Source organism: Ascidiella aspersa, chromosome 3, assembly GCF_963924565.1.
Source record: "Ascidiella aspersa chromosome 3, kaAscAspe10.2, whole genome shotgun sequence".
NCBI classification, from domain to species: domain Eukaryota; kingdom Metazoa; phylum Chordata; class Ascidiacea; order Phlebobranchia; family Ascidiidae; genus Ascidiella; species Ascidiella aspersa.
The window spans coordinates 38597079-38614919 of record NC_139449.1 but is presented as its reverse complement, the minus strand read 5'-3'; the positions used below and the strand labels follow the sequence as shown (position 1 = coordinate 38614919).

The window sequence follows — 17841 nt, the reverse complement described above, 5'->3', positions numbered from 1 at the left end:
TCGTGTTCGGATTTGTCCTTGAGCCCCTGAAATGTTTGACCTTGGCGTGGATTTTGTCAGCAATGAAGTGACGAGTTTGTTTAGAAATATAAGTATGTTTTAAACTGTCTTTATAATACCTTGTTTGGGAAACACAAAAAAATACCCACAAAGCAACAATAGCTCGGAATTATCCATAATAGCATAACAATAAAAAACAAATACACAGTAATACCTAAAACGGAATAACACTTAAAATTCTCGGAATAACTTCTGGACCATTTCAACGCTATCAAATATACTTCATTTTAAACAACTGACACTTTGAGGTCTAAGTTTTGGTCTGTCTTTTATAAATTTGTGTTACAAAAAGACATAAATGAGGTTCGAACTCACAACCTCGGTCATACTAGGACCGTCGCTCTACCAACTGTGCATGCAGGCTCAGAGGGGAGCAAGACGAGAAAATAAATTAAAACACCCTTTCATTTTATTTTCTCCAGACGTCTCCCCTATCGCTCCACTCATCCGCTCGACATCAAATCCGATCCAACCGTTATGAAACGAGCGTCGGCGCTGTCTCCATCCAAGCGTGACCGATACAGGCACGAAACGGCAGCCAAGCGTGAAGACGTGACGTCAGCGAGTGATTACGAAACAGCTTTGTACGAGAAATACTGCCGGAACCTATCGCGCCCGGGACTTCCCCGGAAGCTGCGCCGAAAGGTCCCTGCCCTCGCCGAGAGTGACGTATCTATAGAGGAGTGCGCAGCGTCCTCTAGCGACCTGGAGGAAGCCAAGCCGAGTGACCGGCAGGGGGCGCTCGATGGGGGTCGCCAACACACGATCGCATTCAGCAACGAAATCAACAAACGGAACCCTTTTGGAAAACCCACGCTCTACCGGGGGCCCGCTCTCGACCAGGGGGAATCCCTGGACGCCCTCTGGCCCCACGCGAGCTTTGATGACGTCATACCAGAGCGCCCAAGCGGAGCCAAATTGACCAAGATTACCTTCAATGACGAACTGAAAGACCTAGGACCACTTCTTGTCGAGGGGAATTCCCACACGAGTGGTGACGTCACTCGAAGGCGTTCGAGCGGAACAGAGCGTATCGATGCGGGGAAAGCCCCTGAGCAGCGCACCACTGATGCGTCATCAACCGATCTGTCAATCACTTTGTAAAATAATGTTTATAAAACGCGCATCTACATTTTTGTTTGGTTTATTCTGATGTAAAATATTTCAATAACTTGCTTCCAAACTTAAAAAACATTTTGTAAACTTTATAAATCATTAGAAAGACCTCAAAATTATAATGTTAAATCTGTCGTCAAATTTTCAATCACTTAAGTTTAAGTTTCAACTTGAGTGAGTCTAAAATGCTAAAATAAATAAAATTCGGTTAAAAGCTTTTTTGAAATTACTTCGGATCCTAATTATTTTTGTAAAACTTGTTTGGTCGTTAAATATTATTCATTAGTTCGCCTTTATTTTCACTAGCGACTAATCTAAATCGATCTTTAATTTCCCATTAACCTGTAGATTCAGATTCAGATTCAATTTATTTTTGTGCATGTTTGCAAACATCGAAAAAAAACAAAATAACATAAATAATAACACAAGGACAGCGAAAGGACCATTCGGTCATCGAGTCGAGCTGCCCCTGTAGGATCACTGTACAGAGAACATTCTTGTGAAAAAACAAATTCTGCATTTTTATAATATCGTTTTAGGCTGTATTTTCAATACCAACCGCCCATATATTTCCTTCTTAATTGGCTTTGTTCTATCAATTGTAATCTTTCGGTGGTTCAACTAATTTACCCGAAGCAAGAAACAACTCTAAGCAGGTAGAGTTTTAATTGATATATATGTAGACAATAATTTTAGGCACACTATGCACGGATCTGTGATGTGTATTTTTTTTTAGGTGTAACATTAGTTAAATAGTAAAGTTGGACATTGATTTTATCAACAAGTCGTTTGAAAACAGTGACTAAGTCAATAAGTCATTACCACACTGAATTTGCGTTATTTTAATGAAGTGTTTGCTTTTTTTATTATTAGATAAGAAATAATTTAAATGTTTAAGACTTATCGTTTGTAAAGTTAAATATCCTCTTGATTTCTTAAAATCACTGTTTATAACCAGGAATTAGATTTACCTTTTAGTTGCAAAGATCAACATATTGTTGCAAGCATACGACCACAGGCGCTGAACGTTGGTGTGCAGAGCGGTTTTGGACGCCCTGGGTTTCTGGCAGGTGTCACAATGCTCTGGAATTCTAATTACGCGCGCAACTAGTGCGCAGAAAGAATTCCTGTAGCACTGTATTACTGAATTTTGATAGAAATTGGATGCAAGAAATGTTCGTTGGTGCTGCACATTTTGCGTATTTTCACCGCATTAGATGGGACACGAGACAAGGCCTTCGTCAAGCAATCCATTTTGATACAGTGGTTCTTAACCCTTTTCCTTACTGCACCCCTTTAAAATAACCAAACAATTATTGCACCCTCTTTTAGAATTGCTTAAGTGATAAAACCATTGTAATTTTATATTTATACAAAGTAACTGATAACACAATAACACAATGTGAGTTAGTTTTCCATTTAACTGAGTAAAGAAATAAATGACAGTAACACATTTTCTGTAAGCCATTCACCACCCCGCATCCCCGTGGAACAGTTCTCGCACCCCTGCTTAGGAAACCCTGATTTAATCATTGGCATATTGCACTTTATATTACGCACACAACTAAGAGTAAGTCTACCGTGGTTACCCAATTGTTGCGACATAGCGTACAGTACACTTAGCTCTTTTGTAATTGCCTTTGTGCTATACTCATAAATTGTACAGGTATGAGTAATTAACTTGTTTCTTATAAATGAAATTAGGTCGGTCGACATTTTGATATAATTTCCGCCTTTGGAAACTGCCGGCGCTGCTGTGATGACCAAAGTGTGCTGGTGTTTGTCGTGAAATTTGGCGGCGTCCAGAATGTGAATTCTGCCGCAGACACAAAGTGTGACCAGAAGCCACGCAGCACACAAAAAATCGGAAAAAACAAACATGTTTGTCTTAAATTTTTCTGAAAAAAAATTGTTAATTTTATTTTCCGTTAAATTTTCTTCTGAAATTTTGTGTGTCGGGCAACTTCTGGTCAAAGTCTGCTGTGTCTTGGTTTTAACCCAAAACATAGAAACACTTGTTTTTGCGATTCTCACTAACGACGTCTCTGTTGGTTTCAAAAACTTGCGTTGATTTGCGATTTTCAATATAAACCTTCCTATTATTTACAGAAAAACTTTTACTGTCCATCGAAGTTTCTTAAACTATGGTAACAGTGTTTTTATTATTAAATGCTTCTGTGTAGGAGCTGGTTTATTTTGTAGAGTTGCTAGTTTATTTCCTATTTTGTTCTTAGACTCTTTCGTAGACTCCCTCATTTTTTAACTTTTTTGTTTGCAATAATATTCATAGTTTGCGGTTATAATATTTTAAAACCTACGTTATTTGAGTGTATTAATTATAAATTCACTTTCTTAATCCTTTCTGTTTAGTAAAATATATTGAATGAAGTTTTTTGTTTATTCTACCAACTTTCGTTAAAATAAACATACGAAGATTCAAAACATCTACTATGTTTACATTGGAAAGCACTCTACAGTTAATATCGCTACATGGAAACATTTAAAAAAAGGATTATACGATGCAAGATTTACAACATAAGCAAAACAACAAATCCAATTTATGATGTTTTAGGGATATTTTCTATAGTTGAAATTTACTTTTTACAGTAAACCACAACCATTTTACATTGTTTGTTATGTGTGTCAAATATCATAAAAACGACGATACAAAGATGAATTTTCGCCAAATGTACATTTTCAAACGACTACAATTTACTTAATGATCGCAATGTAAGTCGATAAAGCAACTATAGCAATACAAATAAAATCAGATTGTATGAAAAGAAGTTAGTTTATCACAAAAACGTAGAAGGTTACCCGGATGTAAAACAAACTACTGAATCTTTCCGTTTATTCTTTTTTTATAAAAATTTCCTTGTTTTGTCGTTTTAAAGCGAATTCCAGTTAAACCCGTCTTCCCAGTCGATTTTTTTCCCTATGGAATCCAGGAATTCATTGGCCATTAACAAATGGTTTTGATCTAGGAAATCTCCTCCTCCTAAGTCTACCGCTAGGGGGGAAGGGTGGCCAGATTGTAAAACTACGTTCCCCGACATTCCACAAGGTGTACCACGATCCGCGCCACAGTTTTTACAGGCAACATGCGTTAAGCAGTGATGTGCCGTGGGTTGACATGCTGGACATTTCTTATAACTCCCATCTATTAAACACTGTTTTTTCTCTGTCGTAAGTATGCTGCACAGCTTTTTCGCTTCTTTCCCCCAAAGAATGAAAACAATTCCCCAAAAATTCATTTGAATGAATTTTAAAATGTTGTTCGTGAAAGTTTTCCATCCAAGATCTTTATGCGAACCTGCCTTGCCTTTTCTAACTGTGAGCATTCTGTTGAGAAGTAGAACTCCTTTTCTTGCCCAAACTTCGAGATTTCCATCAACCGGCATTTTAGGATTGGTTATCGGACAGTTGTTTGTATGGTCCCAGTTTCTTGGGAGTAGTTTCATGATGTTCATGAGGCTATTGTCAGGTTTTTTGCCACGCATGCTGAAAGCAAGCCCATCGGCCGCTCCGTCGTGATAAGGATCCTGACCGACGATCACAACCTTAACCTCCTCAGGCCTGCAATACTTGGTCCAAGCAAACATATCAAAGCGATCTGGATAAATATTGGCTGGTGGCTGAAAGTAAATTTTGTCCAACAGCATCTGGAAGTAATCTTTCTGCAATTCTCTCCAGATAAGTTCTTCCCAACCTTCCCCCACTTCTATGTCTTTTCTATCATCTTTTTTTAAAGTTGGAAGAGGTGGGAAGTTCAGGCCATGAACGGTGAATAAACTTGGCAGGTAAGGATATGAAGGGAAGCTAGGGTTGCTTGGTTTAACCCAAATCACACAGGGGAAGGGTTTCATTGTTATTTCTTTAACACTTAAGCCTGTGAAAATAAATAGATTATCTTTCAAAGATAAAATCATTAAAAAACAATTAACAGACGACGTCACAAAGTTACGTAAAAACGTGACGTCAAAGGTTGCGTCAAAAGAGTAACGTTATATTCGTCAAAAGAGTGACGTTATATTTTCTGCAAATAACTCTTCCATTGAATACAGTTTCCCACCCCTGACACAGGCTAAGCGAAAACAAGGACGAGTTTCTACATGTTTGGTTCTATCGTGAACACTTTTTCCAGCAACAAATCAAGTCATGATCCCGCCAACCTCTAGTTTAAGCCTGTTTTAAAACTAAAACGGAAACTGTTTTTGCGCTTTGCGCGAATCTCTTCTGTCTTTCTCGTATGGTCCACGCGATTTTCCGGCATCTTTAAGACAAATAGCGTCCTATGCAATGTGGCACTCCAACGAAAGTTTACAAAACATAGTATAATATTTGTATTTGTATATATTTTGCGCAACATGACCGTTGTACCGAAAGTAACACATCGCTAACTTGAAGCCTTGAAAAGCAAAAAAAAAAATTAAGTTTTTTGTGCGAAATTTTTACGTAAGCTATTTTAATCCTAAATTTTGGGTCAACGCGCCAAACAGCTTGATAAACGCCAATATATCAAGCAATGTACATCAATGCGTTATGCCCCCCTCTAATTCGAAATTAAACTTATATTTTAAACCAATATAATCGCAACTTTTTCGCGCGACGCCTTATGACTTTCTTTAAATTCGACTTAAATTGCAAATTTGCTCACAATTCCAAATGTTAATAACAAGTTCGTTAGCTTATTTGTTTTATAGCGTCAGAGTATGACGTCATATTGCGTGTCATTGAGATCCTGTTTTTGACCTGGCTCACCACAACATTTTAAGTTTCTCGTGCGGCCCGCGGTTAAGAATAATTACCCACCCCTGTTCTTGATTGTTATTGCAAACATTGTGCCAGAAAATTGCGACCTAACGTCACATGTAAAAAGGCCCATTATTAAAGCAAATGTGTGTGATTATTCACTTTAAAACGTATGATTTTAAATCGTCACTTATAACTCTCTTCGTAGCCGCCAACAGCAAAACCATCGCGCTCGCAACAAATAGATCAATATTTGCGCTCGATTCGGCCAGCAACAATAAATTTCCTGTCGAAAATTAACCCAAGAATCCCAAATCAACCAATCATTTCGAAAATCAGCATTAAACATCATTAAACTTAAAAGTAACAATTCTACTTTCGTTTCACTTGCCGGCAAAAAATTCACTTTTTGGGTGCTGCAAAATGCCCTAGCCTAGCGAGAGAAGGGAGCCGAATTTTTTTTTGTACCGGAAAGTCAACAACAATCAAGCATAAAAGATCATTTTCGCTAATCACAATTCATGATCTTCACTAAAACATTGAATCACAATTCAAACTTCAAAAAAGGTTTACATGAAGCTTGAAGCAGCCCTTCCTAGATCCACATTCTGGCTGCAAACTACTCTACAAAGTGTCAAATCTCTTGCTTCTAAACTTGTCACTAAACTTGTCCCTCCGATAACGGCGGTTAGTATTGACTCGCCCACGCGCACTGTGACGCAACTTGATGAGTCAACACCAAGGAAAGTGCTGGGAAAGAAAATCGGGGGTAAACAAAAACAGACAGAAACTTTTACAATGTAAAGCTCAAATTTAGGCGCTGACGGAGGGTGTTCTCTGTAACAACTTTGTGCAGTATATGTTCTTCGGTGCAGGGCGCTTTTCTACAGAGGGCTAGGGTCGCTGCCTCTCGGCGAATGTCAGGCGGTGCTATGCCGGCCAGCAATGGCAGCTGCAGCTGCAAGGTCAAATCTTATTCCGAGGGGTTTGGGACTTTTCTGATTTAGACTTTATTACGACAATTAGGTATTAGTTCTAATATATCGATTATAAATTTGTTCTTACGGCAAATATTTTTTATTAATAAATCCATTGTATTTTTCTATATTTTTCAAAGAAATATTGCTAAACGTTTTGATTTCGACCATTTTTTTGTTTTTTGATGTTCAAAATAAAATCATATCTATCTATCTAGCTATCTGTCAAAACGTAAACCTGACAAAAACAGTAATTCTGACAAAACGTAAACCTGACAAAAACAGTAATTCTGACAAACGTAAACCTTACAAAAAAACAGTAATTCTGACAAACGTAAACCTGACAAAAAAGTAAAGCTTGCAATAAGCTTTTTGCAGAACAGTAAACATAAAAAAACTCAATTAACAAAAGCAACAATTTAAAAAATATTATAAAATGGAGGCAAGTTATTTTCACAGGCACAAAAAAGGTAAATACATTATTGGATTTCTATAGTCTCGGAAGTTTTTTACCAGCAAAAATTAAGGTTTAATGTCGATACATAAAAGCTATAGTTGAAGCTACAATTCGGACAATGGTCAACTTGATATATTTATCATACTCTTACTTTCACACAGCCTTAATGGTGATTCTAAAGTGTCAGAGTTCTCACACAGAAAGTTGAATCGTTCGTATTTAAATCATGGTTTGGCGCCAAACATCGTTAGCCAAAAAGTTCAAAAAACTTCGTCGCTTTAGGTTTGTTCACACAAGACTCGTTTAACGTTAACGGAAACGTCCACAGCTAAGGCAGGGGTTTTTAAACTTTTTCAACCCGGGCTCCTACATTTTTAAACATCACGTTTTTAGTTTGAAAAAAAAATGAAAAAATGACGTCATAAATTTATGTCACAGTACAAATAGACTTCATAAATATGTTGGTTCCAGTCCCAAATTTGGAGAGTGTAATGGAGTCCTTTTTATTTTCAATTAAACTTAAATAATAAGTAATATTTCAATTAATCCTTCAAGGGCCCCCTAAAACTAGTTCACGGACCCCAAAGGGTCCATGGACCTCAGTTTAAGAACCCCTGACCAAAGGCGTAAAAAAACGATTTCGGTTGCCAAAAGTAGAAATTTTTCAATGTTGACGCTCACGGTTAGGAGCGAGGAAATTTGCCGTTAACGCTGGCGACGCGTTATGTGTGAACTGGACGACGCTAGCGTTTTTGCCAGACGCTAACGGCGGAAGCTTAACGCGTCGCGGCTGAACTTTACAATCGGCGAAATGTTTTGAGGCGTTTCTTTTCTGTCGATGAATACTACACAAGGGCGGCACGGTTTTACCGTAGACCATTTTAACTTGGAGAGAAGGTGGACAAAGCGTTAGCAAGCGACGAGCGAAACAAAGCTTCAAGAGTTAAAAGAGAATTACTTTGAGCAAGATAGAAGAAGGCAACACACGGGAAAAAATGCGACCAGGATTTGTTGTTTTATAAACCGGCTTTATTTCCGCTCGCAGAACCTGTCAGAAATAGCTCTACTCAAACGTTAAAACCATTTTTTGTTAGCTGGGACGCTAAAATAGGGGTTAAAATTTTTCGTATTGTTCTTCGAAAACGATTGTTCTTAGCGTCAACCCCGAGTGTTGTGTGACCCCCTGAAGCGAACTGTTCACACAATCGCTGTTATAATTCGCTAGCTGAATAATGATTTTATTATGGAGGGTAATATCGAATTAAAAATTTGCACTCGCCAGTCAGACAAGTTCCTACCAATGAGCCAAGACGAAATAACACTAAAAAAATATCAGTACGTCATCAATACGTCATCTGCGAATTATTTCATAAATGTTTTTCCAATAACTTATGATGCCTTACTGCTTCGGTGCGTATATTGCCGGCCTCGGTTGTTTACCGAATATTGAATGCGTAGGACTTTTTACCACGTGCGATGAGCTTGTTACGTGTATAGTTGCGCAAGCGTGTATTGTTAGCGGTATACGATCATTGGATGTTGCTGCTTTATCTCTTTCTCTTGTTTGTTTCAGTTATATACATGTAAGTTCAAAATGCAAAAACATATCACATGACATGAAATACCAATTTGCCGTCCAGCGCACATATTGCAACTTTTAGGGCGAAATAAAAATGTTACGTCTTTTTAAACAATCGTTTAGCTTTGCGGTTTACAGTTAAGTGTTACTGTTGATATCGCGTCAGGCGACTAATGGATTATTTAGCACTCTACCGAAGATATTACGCAATAGGTAACATTTTTTGGTTATATTTGAGTCACAATCACTTTTTTTAACTATTAACACGAGGCTTCAACAAACTTCACGCACATGGTACAAATAATATGTAAAAGTGATCAGGGGTCCGCAGCTTGGCAGTTAAACTTTGTTTTAACCACCGAAAAATTAGGTAGAGTTTGCAAAATTTCGCGTTTATTGCAACAGAATTATTTTACATCGTCGAAACAACACCCAGTAATATTAGAACTAGTATATACCTAATTAACCTGGGCAACTCGGGGTATTTTCGTATAATCAATAAGTATATAAACTGGCATAAACTAATACTTCTTTCTTTAAACCGATATTAAAGCACCCTAATCTTATAACAGAAAATCATTCTTAGGCGTAACTTTCTTAAACTAAAAAAGTTTTGAAAGTTGGCGCCATTTTATAGATTTCTTACACAAAAGGTCTTCTTCCGCGGTCGTTTCCAAGGCAACGGCCCGCTTGGCGCCAAACAACGCTCGTCGCTGATTGGACAGTTCTGCAAGAATTGTTTGGGGCGTGTAAGTCGGCAATATTTTGTTGCGATTGTGACGTCAAACTACTGTGTGTTACGCTACAAAGACAACCCTTCCCATGCTCAGCCAACGATTGGGTTCCAAGCTAGCACATTCATCGCCAAACGTCAATAATGGAACGGCGTTTCGTCATAAAGACCAACAGCGATCCAATTGTTGCAACCCCAACGTACCGAGCGCTTCTATTTGGTGTCGAGCGACATCAACTGACGCGCGACGCGTTTATCCTGAGCACGCGATTTCTTTGTTCGAAAAGTAAGATGCTAATTAAGGGGAGGGCGTTTTGATTGACATCCAGGATTGTTGCCGAATGCTGAAGGCGAGTCACATTTACCACATGGTCGGAGTCTGTCGCTTTAACAAAAATGTTTCCCACTAATGGTTCAACAGAAATGCACCCTTTGGAACTAAACGATTAGAAATAAATCTTTAAAGTATTTTCCCACACAAATAGGCATGGAAAAATCCGGCTTAAAAATTATATCGTTAATATAATTGTACAGAAAAATATTAAAAGTATACGAATTTAGTAATATACATTAACATTCAAATGCAGCCTATATGGTGTTGGTAAGTTAAATTATATTTTTTCCTTCGTTTGCTTTAGCGAATGTAGTGACTACCAGTTATTAATAGCGGCACATTTTGGGGCTGCGAAGACGGTTAAAAATTACCCGATTCCGACTCCGGTCAAAAAAGTAAACCCGAGTCCGAGTCCGACCAAATGTGTCGAGTCCCGAGTCCGGCACAGACTCTCCAGCCTATATATTCCGCCAATTTGCGTAACTAAGTGATATTCAGCAAACCACTGATAGGGGTGTCATATGATTCATCCACCCACACTACATGGTTGGAAAATACCCACCATATGCTATTCCGCACTTAAAATTTAAATTTGGCAGTCATATCAGTTTCAAAATTTGGTACTGCGCATGCGCACACTTGGTTTTACGTGGTCTTACTCGAGTCCCTCCGCAGTCCTGGTTAGAAATGTTATCAATTTAGTATCAAGCGCTTTTATATAAAACCACTACAGTTACAATGTTTAGACGTGCTTTGAATTCAGAGTAATGTTAGAGGTATACAGCACAGCCCGCACAACTGTTGGGGTTTCGAAGCACGGAAATTGATCCCAAACAATATAACTTTTGGCGTACTTATAGTTCTCCCGGCCCCTTAAGAAGAAAAAAAATACGAAATAATGTTTACTTATAGCTACGCCTCGGCACACGACAATTGCACTTGTACAACGGAGCCCATACAACAGAATTACGACCCCAGTAAGAAATAAATCACCAACGTTCTGTTGCCCTTTGCTGTCCTGGACGCACCTTTCAATGCGAAAGGGTGAAATTGCCTTTATTTGTTTGGTAAAACAAATCTGACCTATGTACTTTTTGCAAGAACGCAAAAAACGTAGACCCCTTATTTTGTTTATTTTGTTTGTCCCGTAACATGTTATTAATGGAAAAACATGCTCGCATGGTTATCTGCGAAACTACGGGAAGTTGCTCTTCGAAGTGCACAATAATAAATCGTGCAAAACGTTTGTTGATTTAGACCTTTTATGCGTGAGGTATGTGATCTGAATATGCGTAAAGTCCACCGGCTATGTTACGTTTGACTAGCGTGGTTTGTCTAGTGTTGTCTGCCATTGCAAAACCCTTCACGGCCCCCATTTTAAGAACCCAAGATTTAAGGCAAGTTCGTGCCGGACTTTGTGTTTTTCATTAAATATTCGATCGACCGAGACAGCAAGAAACCACCTAAGTCTTGTCCCTGTAAATGCGTAAATGTTGGTTCACAAAAGAGCGTTGTGTGTTAACGGACAACGTCAGCATCTAAAGCAGGGGTGACGAACAAGTGGCCCGCGAAAGAATTTTGTGTTGCCCGCGAAGCATTCGGGTAAGACCACGGCAGTTTTGAAGTTTCTTTGACCCGCTTCTGCGATGCGATATTAAAAGCTGATAACCGGTTCGAATAACGCGTATATCATGCAGGAATAGTAGAAACTGTTGTGTAAATTCATACAATAACCATCAATTCAGGATTCAACTGTTTATTTATTGTTGTGTTCCAAACTTAAGAGCTAACGCACTCAAATGGTCGTCTGGTTTTGGAAGCACATATCTATGCGAACAATTTTTTTTCTAAAATGAACATCACAAAAAGTTACAGGTCAAGGCTAACAGGCGAAAATCTCAGTATGCAGCTGAGAGATGCCACATCGACAAGCAAAAATCTTTCCAAATTTCTCATTGAGCAAAAAATTTCAGTAAATGTTTATTTTTTATTTCTTATTATTTTATATTTCAATATTGCGTTGAATAATTTCAGCTGTATGGTTCGCATGGGTTGTGATTCGTTTCGTTTGATGAACAATTGTTTGTGATTTTAACAGGTTTTATTGTAGGAGCAAAAAGTTGTGCGGCCGCTTACTCAGCGGTAACTGACAAAGTGGCCCGCGACAGCAAATAGGTTCGTCACCCCTGATCTAAAGAGTAAACAGCCTTTTTTTGCGGAAAGTTGAATTTGATTTCGCCCACCGTGAAACAACTTTAAAGCTCTTAATGGTCCACTGAGCTTCGGCAATTTTGTCAAACTTTGAGTTATTTAACACTTTTTACCCAACCTTGGTTTATTTTAAGCAGGACTTTTGTTTTCAACTTTTGTCCTGTTACCATATTTTAGGGTAAATCACCTTCTAGGTTGTATTTGCCGCTAGCGAAGATATGGGGACTGGGTGAGGCTAGCGTTGACAACAGACGCTGAGGCAAGGCGCAAAACACGCCTGATGTGAATCAACCTTAGGGGTAAACAACAAGCCGAGAAGCGTTGCGTTGGGCGAATTCTCGTTCCAAGCTGCTCCTATGCGATGGAATGGCGAGACAAGCTCCATTCAGTTGTATCAAGTGACATCAGCTGACGAACGTATTTTAAGGCTGGGCGAGTTGTGCTTTGTTCGCCAAACTTCGAAGGTAATAGGCCACAACTTTCCTGACTAGTGTGTTTTCGTCGAATGATGTCTGCCTCGTTTCAGGTCAAAGGTTATCAGTAAACACCAATCGCATATTACAATTTAAAAATATTTAACAAAAATACTTTGAAATTCCTAATTGAACGACACTTTTTTCAAGCTCACTACAGTTTTTGTTGAATAAATATTTATATTTCATTGGTTTAACAAAAAACAAGTGAAAAAATGTTTTACCCCAAATTTTAAATCCGCCCCGTGATTATCAGACCTTGCAGTTATCCGGCATTTATGAAAAAGGTTTGGTGACCCCTGTAATAAAAAAAGAATAAAAAACGATATTTTTATTTTTAGACCCGATTCTTATAAAAACAAGCGTCAAATGGTAATAATTGAAATCAATTAAATCCGTCAAAATATTTATACCGTTTGTGTTCCGTGTGCATTCAAAAAACAAAAATATTTTGTTTTATTTTGTTTGTTTCTGGCGAGTTTTCACGATATAAGTTTAACGCAGTATGTGATAGTTAAGGGCATTGTCTATGAAATAAATAATTTAACTTTATTTTGGGCAAGTTTTACATAGTACACCTGTCAACCATGGTAGAGGCATTAATAAAATAAGTAAAAGTTAGGTCATAAAGCCGTGTTTAACATCAACTGAAGCGTAGAAAACCCTTTCGGTATCGCAAAGCTGAAATACTTTAACTTTGAAATGTATCGTTTGGCCTTTTTGAACTACGTAGGTAAATATAAACATTTCCCGGTCCATGTTAGGCTAACACGTATGCTTAAAGGCAAATGTTAAATATGGACTGTTTGTTTTAGTTATGTTTTTGCCTTTAAAAAATTATGTTTGAAACCTAACATTGAAATTCCCGCAAAAAACACAGACTTTTGTACCCCTGCAATAATATACAACGATGATTTCGGCTACTCATCTACTGGCACATTATTGTTTTTATTGTGCAACAATAAACCTGCTGGGCAAAAGTATGTGTGTGTGTGCGGTAAATATAAAATGCGTGTGTAACTTATTTCTGTCCATGTGTAAGGTGTGGCTACTTGCGTTCAACAAAGTAAGAAATGCGGCTCTTGGTCTCTGGTTAGCTACCCCTGATATGTGCCCTACACTCGTGAGGAATCAAATCACAGCGAAGGTAAATAGCGACGAATGTTGCTCAATAGTATCATGTGACGTCAGCTGACGCGTTGCTTTCAAACCTGCCGCGACTGAAAGTGTTTTGATTGACAGCTTCTGTACACCCAATTACCAAAGGCTGTCTGCTCTGCTTTGTACAACAAAAATGGCCGCTATAAACCCAATTAAAAGGCATGAGATATTGACAACAACTTAAGTCCGAGTTAGTTTAACCGAAGGCCAAGAAGGGACAAGTTTCCTAGCTTGTAGCATGATTAATAAATTAGCACAATTTAAAAATTGTTAGTGGTATATTTTTGTAATAGTATCGATTAACGAAGCATGTACACACAAATGTGTGTTGACAACTGAGATCTAGCCCTTCTGAAGCTGCTTTTTAACCAACGATTACGGCTTACGTATCATTATATAGTACTGTGGATCCCCTTCAATATGAAGTTGCTTGTACTAACAGATTGAGCAAGCATTTATCGTTGTTTCTCGTCTAGTTCCCTTCTGAGCCTGCATAGCTCAGTTGGTAGAGCGACGGTCCCGGCTTGACCGGAGGTCGTGAGTTCGAACCTCACTGCAGGCAAATTGTTTTTCTAAGCCAAAAAAAGAAAAAATATTAAAAAAATATGTCCAATATTTTTTAATGCGTTTTCCACTTGTACCCGCACAAACCGTTTAAGAAACGCTGTCCTGCTGTATAAAACATATGGTTCAATTGGGAGACATTATACACTAAAATTCAAAACAATAATTTTGCACCGGGCCTCTCAAGACAAAATGTTAGAGGACCACTGTTTGGCAATTTCTCCAATCCCCGGTAAAAATGTTATTTTTATGCAATAATACCTCGTAAAACTGGCGATTAATTCAAACAACTTTTTGCTGCAGAGAGCAAATGACGTCATCGTTTGAGTGCAACACGAACGCTCTGATTGGTGGAGAGAAGGGCGGTTATTCTCACCACCTTTCAACCTGTCTGCAGACCTTTATGCTTGGAGCTATCGGTGAGTGCGTGTGAAAATAATCTCATTAGGCCTTCAGAAGCTGCAATGGATTTGTCGTAATGGAGAAAACTAATAATAAAATTAAAAACTTTAAATGTAATTTAACGTAGTGGCAACTGTTTAACCGTTTTGACAATTTATCATTTTAAAGTTTAAGGTTGAGTAAACGTTTAGACATTAACCAATATCATTTACTTGAATATGTTTTGAATAGTTGTTTCAGAAGTTCACTTTAACGCACGTGACTAGGTTAATAAAATTAAATAAAATCTATAATCCGCTAATAAGAAAATATGCTAAACCTATACGTTTATATTTATATATACTAGAAAACTTTTAATGCGATGATGTGGTCGAATTAGAATAAAACAAACTTAAAATATTACATTTAACAACCGATGTTTTATATAAATTCCACCAAATAAAATGCACCCATTTAACAAACCCTCCCCCAATATCTTGAACATTTTATCACTTCCAAGTGGCATGTGGAGCTTGCGCCGTTTTCTTCTCGCTTTTCATTGGTCCAGAAGATCACGTGATCCTGTCAGCTCTACCAATAGCAATCCTCGTGTTCGGGTTTGTCCTTGAGCCCCTGAAATGTTTGACCTTGGCGTGGATTTTGTCAGCCATGAGGTGACGAGTTTGTTTTAAAAATATAAGTTTGTTTTAAACTGTCTTTATAATACCTTGTTTGGGAAACACAAAAAAATACCCACAAAGCAACAATAGCTCGAAATTATCCATAATAGCATAACAATAAAAAACAAATACGCAGTAATACCTAAAACGGAATAACACTTAAAATTCTCGGAATAACTTCTGGACCATTTCAACGCTATCAAATATACTTCATTTTAAACAATTGACCCTTTGAGGTCTAAGTTTTGGTCTGTCTTTTATAAATTTGTGTTACAAAAAGACATGAATGAAAAAACTAGCCTGCAGTGAGGTTCGAACTCACGACCTTGGCCGTACCGGGACCGTCGCACTACCAACTGAGCTACACAGGCTTGGAGAGGAGCAAGACGAGAAAATAAGTTAAAACACCCCTTCATTTTATTTTCTCCAGACGTCTCCCCTATCGCTCCACTCATCCGCTCTACATCAAATCCGACCCAACCGTTATGAAACGAGCGTCGGCGCTGTCTCCATCCAAGCGTGACCGATACAGGCACGAAACGGCAGCCAAGCGTGAAGACGTGACGTCAGCGAGTGATTACGAAACAGCTTTGTACGAGAAATACTGCCGGAACCTATCGCGCCCGGGACTTCCCCGGAAGCTGCGCCGAAAGGTCCCTGCCCTCGCCGAGAGTGACGTATCTATAGAGGAGTACGCAGCGTCCTCTAGCGACCTGGAGGAAGCCAAGCCGAGTGACCGGCAGGGGGCGCTCGATGGGGGTCGCCAACACACGATCGCATTCAGCAACGAAATCAACAAACGGAACCCTTTTGGGAAACCCACGCTCTACCGGGAGCCCGCTCTCGACCAGGGGGAATCCCTGGACGCCCTCTGGCCCCACGCGAGCTTTGATGACGTCATACCAGAGCGCCCAAGCGGAACCAAATTGACCAAGATTACCTTCAATGACGAACTGAAAGACCTAGGACCACTTCTTGTCGAGGGGAATTCCCACACGAGTGGTGACGTCACTCGAAGGCGTTCGAGCGGAACAGAGGGTATCGATGCGGGGAAAGCCCCTGAGCAGCGCACCACTGATGCGTCATCAACCGATCTGTCAATCACTTTGTAAAATATTGTTTATAAAACGCGCATCTACATTTTTGTTTGGTTTATTCCGATGTAAAATATTTCAATAACTTGTTTCCAAACTTAAAAAAACATTTTGTAAACTTTATAAATCATTAGAAAGACCTCAAAATTATAATGTTAAATCTGTCGTCAATTTTCAATCACTTGAGTTTAACTTTCAACTTGAGTGAGTCTAAAATGTTAAAATAAATAAAATTCGGTTTAAAGCTTTTATGAAATTATTTTGGATCCTAAAAGTCGTTAAATATTATTCATTAGTTCTCCTTTAATTTCACCAGCGACTAATCTAAATCGATCTTTAATTTACCATTAACCTGTAGGATCACTGCACAAAGAACATTCTTGTGAAAAAACAAATTCTGCATTTTTATATTATCGTTTTAGGCTGTATTTTCAATGCTAACCGCCCATATATATTTCCTTCTTAATTGGCTTTGTTCTATCAATTGTAATCTTTCGGTGGTTCAACTACTTTACCCGAAGCAAGAAACAACTCTAAGCAGGTAGATTTTTAATTGATATGTATGTAGATAATAATTTTAGGCACACTATGCACGGATCTGTAATATGGTGCAAAAATTAAAGCAATGGTCAAAAAGCCGAGCAAACCAATATCATCTGAGTAATGACGTTTAGATAACAACTTCAAAAAGATTAACTGATAATGATCAAAGTGCCCATCGAAACGTCTTTATTAAGATGATTAGATGTACTCGACATTTTTGGCCCTTTACCTACAATCAAAGGGTTTATGTTATTGCGGTTTGGTCGTTGGAATTTTAATTTTAGGTTAAACTTGCAATAATTATTTTTACAACCACGTTATTTATGCTTCTGAAATATATTCAAACCTCACTTAGAAAAGTTAAAATTCTGAGAAGGCTCACAATGATAAGAATTAGGTTCCACCTTCCTTCAGTGAGGTTTGGATATATTTCAGTAGCATTAACTGAAGATGATACAAGTTCGTATCAAAAAGTCTTTATTAAAATGACGTCGATGTACTTGAGCTATTTGGCTTTCATTTAATTATTAAGTTGCAATTATTTTATTTTGACAGCGTAATAAAATATAAATACCCAAAATATTTATTTTCCACTCCTCACCAACTTTATTGTGCCAGCTCCCTCGATGAAATTTCCCTCCAACCATCCTTCCATCTACAAACAAGCTCTCAAGATCGCCATCGACAAACTAAACCACCAGGTGGCAGCACACCGTGACGTCATCG

The 17841-nt window shown here is 38.3% G+C and overlaps 1 non-coding gene across 1 annotated transcript; it reads left to right on the top strand.

The window, feature by feature from the left end:
- Positions 1-14340: 14340 nt before the first annotated feature.
- Positions 14341-14415, top strand: Trnaa-ggc (transfer RNA alanine (anticodon GGC)). Its single transcript has one exon. It is a non-coding gene; the product is annotated as a tRNA-Ala (tRNA).
- Positions 14416-17841: the final 3426 nt, after the last annotated feature.